The 9,696-nt window shown below is 35.3% G+C and overlaps 1 protein-coding gene across 3 annotated transcripts in view; it reads left to right on the top strand.

The window, feature by feature from the left end:
* The first annotated feature begins 6,024 nt into the window (after positions 1-6,024).
* Positions 6,025-9,696, top strand: part of Shab (Shaker cognate b) — a 61,020-nt gene continuing 57,348 nt past the window's right edge. For 2 of the 3 annotated variants that reach the window (XM_089730958.1, XM_089730957.1), the window contains exon 1: positions 6,026-6,374. The gene's annotated coding sequence lies outside the window, so the exon portion shown is untranslated. Of the gene's footprint in view, positions 6,375-9,696 lie in introns of all 3 variants that reach the window. The other variant, XM_089730959.1, reaches the window with a different exon arrangement.

The following is a 9,696-nucleotide window of genomic DNA, read 5'->3' as shown; positions in this document are numbered from 1 at the left end:
TTGTTCTGTAGTTATTTATTTAAAAAAAATTATTTAAAAATATACCTACAAGTTAGCCCCTCTAATGCAATTTTTTATATTTTTTCATCCTTAATGACTCGTAAATATTCATTTTCGATTGTTCTTATATAAAACACGTTTGTTCTCTTTCGAAATTACTCGTTTTTTGTTTAATTTACTATTTTTATTAGTTGAATAAATGTATGCAAAATATGTGTACTGCGCATGCGTCAACTATAATGCCTAAACTTTCTACGCGGTTTTAATCGTGAAAAAAAAAGCAAATATAAATCCTGAAGGAGCAATTAATTGGTATACATTTTAATTAAAAAAATAAAAAAATAAATAAATTAAATAATGTGCATTGGCGTTAAGTTAGACCAAATACATTTTTTCCATCCTCCTACTTATCGTTATGAAGGTATAAAAAAGATAGGGAGTTCACATAGGTAATATAAACAAATAAGTAAATATGTTCATTATTTATCTTTCAAGAGATAATATAGGTATACATTATAATAACTTTTTTACACAGTCGAAATTATATTCCTAACATTAGTAAAATAACATTTTAATACGATAGGTAAGAGGATGGAAAAAATGTATTTGGTCTAACTTAACGCCAATGCACATTATTTCATTTATTTATTTTTTAATTTTTTTATTTAAACTGTATACCAATTAATTGCTCCTTCAGGATTTATATTTGTTTTTTTTTTTCACGATTAAAACCGCGTAGAAAGTTTAGGCATTATAGTTGACGCATGCGCAGTACACATATTTTGCATACATTTATTCAACTAATAAAAATAGTAAATTAAACAAAAAACGAGTAATTTCGAAAGAGAACAAACGTGTTTTATATAAGAACAATCGAAAATGAATATTTACGAGTCATTAAGGATGAAAAAATATAAAAAATTACATTAGAGGGGCTAACTTGTAGGTATATTTTTAAATATTTTTTTAAAATAAATAAATGCAGAACAAACAATTATTAACAGTGAACAATCATAAACAAAAGATTAACAAACGAATTAATAGAAAATAAGTATAAAATAGGAAAAAAAAATTTTTTTGAGGGGCTAACTTCATTCACCTTATTCGTTGCATGCATGCCTTAAGCCTTTGCCTTTATTCGATGGATATAGAGTAGATTAGAGCATGCTTTTGTACACCACTAAAAATAAATAAAAACAAATGTAATAGGTAAATTAAATCCCAAAATCCCGACGAGTTTTTCTACTGAAAGGAATTTGTTCCATTAGACATTAGATGGAGAAGAATCATTTTAGGAAATATATTAATTGCGGTTTTCCTATGGATAACAAACGTGTATGACAATAGTATTACTGTTTTAGAGATACAGGTAATTAAGTAGCCTTTTAGATAAATTACAATTGACTAAAAATATATAATTATAATAATGTGTAGCGTAATTGATGTTTCTTTTGACATAGGTACGTGCGATTTTTAGATATAGACAGAATGTTTTAAAATTGCACGAAAACACAAAATAGTATGGCTACATTTTTTTATTTTATATACAATATTACACAACTTTTTTTCTCCAATAATTAACAATCCATATCTATCAATTAAAGTTGATAAATTTCAAATTATGGACGCTACGTTTCTTTGCATCACAAACAAAACATCGATATATTTTCTGCAGAAACATCTCTACTTGAACCATCAGAATGTTGTTTTTTTTGCAGAATGTCAATCTATATAGATTATACACATATCAATAAGCTTCTTGCGATGCTATTGTTGCCGGCAATGAGTTAAAATCATAAATCACTAGCACAGATAAATTTCTAGTTAATAATTGCACTGGATTGGAATGAAATCAAGTTAATTTATTTGAAATAGTAAGCAGCTGGGATGGAATTGAATTAAATGAAAGGAGATAAGTTTAAATGAAACATTATCCGAGTGAAATTCAACTAAGACTTTTTGAATGATTTTGAGAAACCGCATCCAGTGATTTTGTTTTGTTTTCACATAATTGTGCATTTTGTGCTGGTTCCAGGACTTAGGTGGACCACTAATAGAATATAATAATTTTATTTATACATTTTGTCACCATACAGATTTTATGTAACTACATACTTTCAATATTTAATTAATTTAATATAATGTAATATAATATAATAACTTTGTATGATGGAAAACGTTTGGGAACGAAGTTTGGGGACGTTTCTATTATGGCTACACTACCTGTCAGTGTAGCGACAGCAAAAGGTCTTTCTCTACGTTGCGCAGAATTAAATCGTGGCTAAGATTTTCAACGGTTGAAGATCGTCTAAGGGGACTGACTGGCTCTTCTCCACGTTCATAAAAACGTACCCATTGACGTAAATGACGTAATAACGCGTTTCGGGAGAACACGTAAAAGAAAATTTGATTTTGTTATTTAAATATATATGTATTTTTCTGTTTCTATTTTGTTTCTTGGAAACCCCTGTCGTACCACCTTTTTACTTTTGCGGAGTTTTGCGTCATACCCCTCGACATACCTTTAGCTGTTGTGACAAATCACTCACCACGGTTATGGAATATAAATAGGCTGCCTCATTCCGTGCGTGAGTGATAGTGCTTCTCTGGATGTCTTCAAGAGAAGATGGCAATATCTACGTGTATATGTACAAGTTATTATGTGTTAAGTTTTTCAAGTGTACAATAAATAATAAATATGTTTAAGTTTTTTTAATTTTAATTTTTTTATTGCTTAGATGGATGGACGAGCTCACAGCCAACCTGGTGTTAAGTGGTAGAGAGTAGTGGTACAGTACTTACGTACATTAATAAAATACCAACTTTTTACATGAATCTATTTTTATCAAACTTACATTATTAGTTCTTGACTTCACCCCCTCCTGGCGCCAAAACTGGATCCGCCCTTAGCTACATAGTTGTCATTGCTACCACTAAAATCGAAATTTATTAGATTTTTAAATGGTAGGCAGCGGCTCCGATATACCCTTGGTATTGCTCAGTTCATGAACGAGAGTAATCACCTGCCATCAAGTGGGCCATGTGTTCATTTTGACTACGAGGGTAATAAAAAAACGTGATTAGATTATAAGTATTCAGAACTCACTCCCGCGTCAGATTTCGGTCAGATTCCCGCTAGGCTCTGCTCCTTCTCCGCTGTTTTTCAGCTTATACATTAACGACATACACCGGACGCCGGCGACTCATTTAGCTCTTTTCGTCAATGATACGGCTATCTACTACTCGAGGAGGAAAATGTCGTTCATCCACAGTAAGCTTCAGATCACGGTCTCTAATAGTGAATTAGTGGTTCAGGAAGTGATGAATCGACATCAACCCCACGAAGACAGCAGTGCTTTTTAAAAGGGGTCGTCCTCCCATACCACCGGCAGTATCTGGTCTCCAATTAGGCGCGGTAATTCCATTCTTGCCATCAAAATCTTTGACTAGCCTATACCATGGGCCTTGAAGGCTAATAAAAGTACCAAGGCAGCTTCCTCGACAAAGGGATATCATTCGGTCCCCACATTAGGACGTAAGCGAACTAGCCGCGATCCTACTCGGTCGACTCTACGTGATGATTTGCAAGTCATGCCCGTTTCTGCAGGATAGCCGACCTAAGCCGACCTAAATCTAGAATCGACACCTAAGTATCCTAAGGAATAGTTATAACGCTACTTTAAAAAGCGGCGTGACACGAGAATTCTTTCATCATGGCCACCATTAGTTACATATTCGACACAGGTTACGGGGCTAAGCAAAGCTGCCGTCGTCTGCTCTCGGTGCTTTTAGGCTCCTCAAGCGTGACACTTAGCCCACGTCTTCGTCGAGCTCGTTGATTACGACGAAGAGTTTGATCTGCGAACTAGCCCATGGACACAACCCGCTGAGTTTCTCGCCGGATCTTCTCAGTGGGTCGCGACTCCGATCCGGTGGTAGATTTAGCGGATTTCAGGTGCACTTGCTAGTATTAGCAAGCTAGTTAGCTAGTGATGGCTATTTTTAGCAATTATCTCAGGTTGAGCCCGTGAGTTCACATACCGGACCACGCGTACTTGGTATAACCCCTTTTTTTTACTGTTACTCTGTAGTAGTTGAGAGACCATTTCAGCGTAGCCTTAACTTACTAGTGAGCTCATGGGGCTCAATCCTGACGTTGCTAACATTAACCCTAGCAAGAGCAACGCTTCGCAGAATCTACCACCGGATCGGAAACGCGATCCATTGAGAAGAACCGGCGAGAAATTGAGTGGGCTGTGTCTGTGTGTTAATTTACTCGCCGAGCCTTTCGTCGCGAGCGACGGGTTCGACGAAAACGATGACCGGAACCCAATAAGATACTAACGATTAGTTAAGGAAAATAAAAAAATCAGGACCTAAAAAAATATGTTATTTAAAATGTAGCTTAATGCAACTTAATGCATACGAAATCGGAGAATAATTATTACATATCACAAAAAAATATCAAAAATTTAATGTCCTGTTCTGACCAATTCTTGAGAGGATTTTTATTAAGCTTGTAATTTATGTTGATAATGTTCTTGAATAATAACAGTGGGATGCATATACCTACATTCTATTACTTTAGCAAACGCATAATAATATGTATGTGTATGTATATCCATTTCACCTGTTGCCTACCTACCGACTTTGATAAAATAACATTTGGAACTAGTGTCCATCGAAAAGCGAAATAGACGAGGAGCGTGCTACTTGACAGTCTTCAAGTTTTATCTTGCCAGGAGTCGAACGCGTGAGTATTGAGCAGCGGATGGCATTATATTAAACAAGAACGCAAAACGATGCTCATTTGCTCAACTAAGGATGATGATTCTTGACAAGTTCTTACTGAACTTGCAATCTGAGCAGTCCATTCGGGCCACACAAGACTATGGACTTCAAGCGCCATCTAACTCTTATTAAGGATCTGGATCGTCACTTACATTACAGCGTAACCGTTATTATATCGTTTACTTTAACCCTTTTATATTCTACTAGCATTACCTAACGCTTGTAGAAACTATATAATTGTACAGGATTGATACAAGCTACACCACGTGAATTTGCGTTAGATTCATACTACGTCAATCAAATGCAGTTTTTTACTTTCATAAATATTAGTGCTAGTACAATATGGCATTGTCTAGACCTCCAGATATACCTGCCTGATTAAGTCTGGCATTGTCGTTTTCTTGTTCAACATGCGAACTAGGCAAAAAGCTTTGGAGTAGCGAGTGAATCCAAGTGAATTAAAACCGGTAAAACCATGTTAAAGTCATCTATGTTGACTGTTTTCTTTGACTATCGCGGTATTGTGCACTCAGAATAATTGCTGAAAGGTCAAACGGTAATAACTATTGTTACGGTAATAAAGAATATTATTTGAGCGTTATGCATCGTTAAAAAACAGCAAATTCCCGTCCGCGCGTAGCTGGAAGAGTCTCTTAGGCTATCAGCGAATAGGCAGGGGGAAAAAAACACCAAATTCGACGAAAAAGTATGGTGATTCGTGGGAAAAAAATGTTGGACTTTGCACCAGATAATGGGCCTTCGCACGAAACCATCATTGCGAACGAATTTTTGACCAAAAAGTCAAAAAAATACATATAGTAAAATTCGCATTGAGAACTGAATTCCGGAAAAAATGTTTTGATGATTGGATTATTACGTAGGCGTAAGTGTATTTTTTTCTGAAGGAGTATAGTTTGAAGGTGATAAAATATATTTGAATGAATAACTAACATTTTGAGTATTATTGATCTTTCCCTGGTACTTTCTTGACAGAGTAGTATACTCTACAATGGTTCCTGAAGCACCGAATTGATTGAGTCGATGTGAAATTTCCCAAATCAAATAACCAGTTAAATTATAATATTATTGTCATTACAATATTCCGGCATATGAATCGATTTTGGTTACTCGGAAAAAATGAAAGGATTTGTGTATTTGGCCGCATTTCTGCGTTGCGCAGAGAAAGCTCTGGGCGGCCGCGGTCGGGGTGGGCGGCGTGCGGGCGCAAATAGCGACAGCGCGCGTCGGGCAGTGAGCTTTCCACTCGGGCAGTCCGCTTCCGCGCGCTCCGCTGCCGACTTCTCGCCCTCACCTGGCGTCACTGTTGTCGTCCCTTCAAGCCTCCGATCGCGAGTGCATGAAATTATGATCGGTTAAAAACTATATTCCCTTTATATGATCGAAGTATAAGAGAGATCGTGTTTAACTTTAGTTTAGAACCAGTTACTAGTGACGGAGTATTATCGGAACCAGCAGAAACCTGGCTCATAGCAAAGAGCTGCAGAACGGTCTTTTTTTAAGAACACGTGACCTCAAAGATCTTTGCTAAAATTGGTGTTCATCTTCCAAGTTTATACGGAGAGGTAAAGAACTTAATTCACTAAGTATATTTCCAATTTCAGAAATGACTCCAAAGTTATTGTTCTGATGTAATCAACATTGTTTTCACGATTAACAATGAACTTAGATTGGTTTTAGGGTTTTTTGTGTGATCTATGAAAATAAAGAAAATGATTTTTTTGCTGGTCATTTCTGCTTATAGCTTTACATTACGGTTTATGGGGCAGAAAATAGATTATTCCTACCTAGTCTATTGTTTTCTGCTTCATGCTCTCCAGCATGAGTTTTTTCCAGCTATAATACGTCACTCATAGTTTTGTGACCTATTTTAATAATTTCGACATTCGGTAACACAGTGGCAGTTGGCAAAATGTGTAACAATTCGCATTTCAGAGCATCTTTGAAGATATTTCGGGACAAGAAAAAGGATGTTATGTCACCTGAACAAAATGGTATTTACAAATTTTTACTAAACACATACGGTTCATGTTTACCGGCTGTTTTGGAAATGAAGAAAAAAAACTGTTATTATAAAGCTATTTACACAAAAAATCACATTTGCGAGAAGAATTGGATCTCCGCCGGCTTAGAGATTCTAGGAACTTTACTTTAGAAAAATATTATTGACGAAGAGACTACCCCGTTTTTGTAATTGAAAAATAATAAGGAACTTCGAATTCAAGTCATAAAGTAGTCTAAAAGTAAATGTAACTTGTATTTTATATCGTGTATAGATTCATTGTATCAAAGTTGACCTGTGAAATTTCATACTGAAGGAAAAACTCGCGGTTTTTCACAAGAGAAAAAGAAGTATTTGAAAAACATGTAAATAGTCAAAAGTCATAGAAGTGAAGCTAGAAAAGGTGTAAAATCCACTGAAAATCATACGTTAATAACACTGAGTAGCTTTGTTTTTGACAGAGAGAATATTGCAAGACCCATTAGCCTTTAAAATATGGGAAGAAATTTTTCTATAAAAGAAATAACGATTGATTCTACATATTTATCATACAACAATATTTTTCAAAATGTTGAAAAATAAAATGGATATACTAGTGTCGTGGTCTAATTTATTAGTATAATTTATGTGTGCGTGTTCAATCGACAAATAGGCTACTTCTGAACAAATAATTCTTGTAGTAAGTACGGTCGTCCCCTCCCTTTCTGTGTTTGCCTTCAAGTTGCGTGAACGATTATATTAACGGACTGGCTTCATTTCAAGAAGATATGAAACAAAAAAAACTAAGTAATTTCGAACTTAATCACATTTTATGGATCGTGGTGTTCTATTTGAATTTAAAAGGGTATTATAAATATGTATAATAAAATAGATAATTTAAATAGATTTAATCTAATTTCTGTTTTCTGTTCTTATTAACTCTACACATTTCTTTTAAATTTACGGCGTCAAATAAAGTCCCAGAAAGAAATTTATGCTCGTGCGGTAGCTTGATACAAAAGAGTAAATTAAACCAAAATAATTCAATTCAATTCCGATTTAGTTTTCTATTCTTGTTTAAAATCCAATTAAGACCGCAGTCTTTCGGAAGAAATCATAACCAAAAACTTAGTTTTAAAGTTTATGTAATTTTTCGATTGGGAAAAAGCCTTTCTGTCATCTTTCGTAACATTTAAAAATATTTTTTTTATTGCTTAGATGGGTGGACAAGTTCACAGCCCACCTGGTGTTAAGTGGTTACGGGAGCCCATAGACATCTACAACGTAAATGCGCCACCCACCTTGAGACATAAGTTCTAAGGTCTCAGGTATAGTTAAGCGGCTACCCCACCCTTCCAACCGAAACGCATTACTGCTTCATGGCAGAAATAAGCAGGATGGTGGTGCCTACTAGACATGTGTAAGTAATGCGAGTGATATTACTCGGGTAATATTACTCTACGATGTAATGCAACATCACACATTACGCGAAGGAAACAAACATCACACCATCACCCAACATGTTTCTTTCTTTGTCGTGTAATGTTGCTTAATACACGAACGGAACCGAGCGAGCGAGACAGACCGATCGACGCAAAATAAATGAGCAAGCGACACGGAATTATTCCTAGTGATTTGGAACCGTATGTCCCGGCCGCTAGGTACATTTTTATACCTATGGTACGTCTGAATTTTAATATAGGTATTTGTGTTTATATTTTTCATGCGGCCAGCCGGTAGTTTCCCGCAAGTACTTACTTAATTTTTTATTCGCAACTTTTGTAAAATCGCTAGTCGCTCGTAATTGTTTAGTAATATTTCATATTAATTTTTGTGTTTGATTTGAATTACTTAAGCACTTGTTTGAAGATAGTTTTATTATTTGTTTTAATGCGTGTTTAATAAGTGAAAGAAATAACGGCGTCTAAATGAAAGTACAGTCCTCCTTGGATGCACTTTGAGGATATCGCGCCGAAACAATGCATCTACTGCTCTCGTATATTAACATTATTGTCGAGCTCAATTTGCAGTCTAAGTCGCCATATGAAATCCGTTCATCCCACAATAAATTATATTAAGTAAAAAATAAAATTATTATATTATTAAGTAAGTCAATCTCTGTCAAGTAATATAACAGTGTATTACAATACAAAGTTCATACTTTGTATTGTAATACACTACTGTAATGACACACCCGAATCATTACCTAAGTGATGTGTATCAACACACATACAATGTATAGATACAATGTATTCGTCGTCACAGTATCTATTGAACGCACCGAGTAATGTTAAGAGTGATGTGTAATGTTTTCGAGTAATATCACCTGTCTGTAAAAGTGATGTCATATCACATTACATTGAGGAGTGATGTTTTGCGCAAGTCTAGTGCCTACCCGCGCGGACTCTCAAGAGCTCCTACCATCAGTAAAAATAACTAATATTATTAACAAAATGATAGATCCGGCTCTATTCTTTTTAAACGATGCAACTATGGCAAGAATCATGTTTTGATAAAAGATATAGATATTTCTAAGGAAATATGTATCTAGTAGGTACGTGTAAGGGATGTGCAAGCCAAGTTTCACCCCACGCTTATCGTTAACTGTTATAGTATAATCGTTTGACTTAGTACCTAACACTTCATAGAGCCTTACTTTAAAACCGTCGTTAAAGTTCCCGAGGAACTGCCACTTTTAGCTACAAAGATACATAAAATATACGGTTATTTGTATTGTGGTCTAAGCGTAAGGTGTTGTTAAGTATGATGAATCTAATTTGTCATGTAGTTACGTGTTAAAAAGCTGAGCTATTATCTACAAGAAAAACCATTATATCATTACATGATTTAGACACTAGTAATTCCTCCTCCTCGCGTCGTTTCCTCACTGCTGAGGGTCGTGACCA

This window comes from Bombyx mandarina, chromosome 11, assembly GCF_030267445.1.
Source record: "Bombyx mandarina strain Sakado chromosome 11, ASM3026744v2".
Taxonomy (NCBI): Eukaryota; Metazoa; Arthropoda; class Insecta; order Lepidoptera; family Bombycidae; genus Bombyx; species Bombyx mandarina.
Note: the sequence above shows the minus strand (reverse complement) of the source record. Positions and strands in the feature narration are given on the sequence as shown.